Source organism: Canis lupus, chromosome 10, assembly GCF_003254725.2.
Source record: "Canis lupus dingo isolate Sandy chromosome 10, ASM325472v2, whole genome shotgun sequence".
Lineage (NCBI taxonomy): Eukaryota > Metazoa > Chordata > Mammalia > Carnivora > Canidae > Canis > Canis lupus.
The window spans coordinates 16,634,967-16,636,719 of NC_064252.1; the positions used below are offsets into that span (position 1 = coordinate 16,634,967).

Sequence of the window (1,753 nt, forward strand, 5' to 3'; positions counted from 1 at the left end):
TTGCCCTTACAGCAGGTACCTCGTCCCTAGCTGAGGAGGAGGAGACTGTCCCATCTCCTCTGAGATGAAAGAAATGTCATGGTTGAGAGATGGTTTCCGAGCAAACCCCAAGTGTCAACCTCAGTATCTTCTTGTCCAGGAACTAGAAAGCACTGAGAATAACACATCTCAAGCTTCACAAAGAACTTCCTCTAAGACATATGGAGGTAGGTTGGGAAAGGGGTGAAGGAAGAGAGAGAGGAAGGGGGAAAGAGAGGAAAGAGATGGAGTAGAAGGGACAGTAGACAGGGGAGGGAAAGACAGAGGGAAGTGAGGGAGAGAAGAGGGAGATGGGGAGGAAGGTAGAGAGAGGAGGAGGAAGAAGGAGGGAAGGCAAAAGTGAAGGAAAGGGCAGGGAAGGAGAGAAGGGAAAGAGAGAGAAGGGAGGGAGGGGAATGGAAGAGAGGAAGCAAGAGGAAGGATGAGGGAGGAGGGGAAGGGGAGATAGAAAGGAGAAGGGAGAAAGGGGACAATGAGGAAGAAAAAGGATGAGGAGGTCCTCATGGCGGCGGCTCCTTGGGCAGGCGTGGTGGTTATTGAGCTATGAGTCTGGTGAGTGTGCGCTGAGTCCCGACCCGGCCTCCGCATCCCCCCACCCCCCACCAGCCTCACACCCCTGATGCTGTGCGGGTTCTTAGCCCACCCCGGCCGGGACGATGATGAAGTGTTGCCTGAGCCAGAGCGTGCTCTGGAGTTTCTGGGACCAAGTGTTCACTGCCTTCTGGCAGCAGTACCCGAATCTCTATAGCAAACATGTCTTGATGGAAGACATAGTGCACTGGGAGGTGACCCCTGACCAGAAACTCCTGTCCCAGCATCTCCTGACCAAGACCAACAGTATGCCCTGCTGGGGGAGACAGACTGTTTCCTGCCAATGTTGCTCACTCGATGTACATCCTGGAGGATTCTATTGTGGACCCAAAGAACCAGACCATGACCACCTTCACCTGGAACATCAACCACGCCCAGCCGATGGTGGTGGAGGAACGATGTGTTTACTGTGTGAACTCTGATAACACTGGCTGGACCAAAATCTGCCAGGAAGCCTGGGTCTCCTCTAGCTTATTTCGTGTCTCCAGAGCTGTCCAGGAATTTGATCTTGCCTGATTCAAAATAAATGTGACCAAGACAATGAAGGCCTTCGAATATATCTTGGCCAAGCTGCAAGGTGATGCCCCTTCCAAAACCCTTGTGAAGACAGCCAAGGAAGCCAAGGAGAAGGCAAAGGAGACGACAGCGCTGGCAACTACAGAGAAGGCCAACGACCTTGCCAGCAAGGCCGCCATGAAGCAGCAGCAGCACTTTGTGTAGCTAGCCCAGGCCCTGGTGCGGTAAGACACACAACCACCTGGCTCGATTCTCTCTGCCTTTCCCCCCTTGTACTTTATTATGAAAAGTCAACTTCCAGCCCTTTCTACTGTCTGGGTGGTGGGTTGGGGGTGGGTGTCCTGTTTGGCCTTCATGGTGTAGCAGGCACATTGTCCCCCTCTGAGCCGGGCCTGCCTGTTCCCATGTCAAGGAGCCAAGAGCAGGCACAGAGCGGTGGCCTGCTCAGGGTCACAGACTACATGCAGGTGTGGGGATGAAAAATGCTAGACTGTAAGCTCCGTGAAGGCAGGGCCCTTGGTCATGTTCTCTGCTGTGTTCCAAGTACCTGGAACATTATCTAGCACATACCAGGCACTCAATAAATATTTTTTGGATTCAAAAAAAA

The 1,753-nt window shown here is 52.9% G+C and overlaps 1 pseudogene; it reads left to right on the forward strand.

The window, feature by feature from the left end:
• Window positions 1-695: 695 nt before the first annotated feature.
• On the forward strand, window positions 696-1,365 carry LOC112674879 (PRELI domain-containing protein 1, mitochondrial-like; annotated as a pseudogene).
• Window positions 1,366-1,753: the final 388 nt, after the last annotated feature.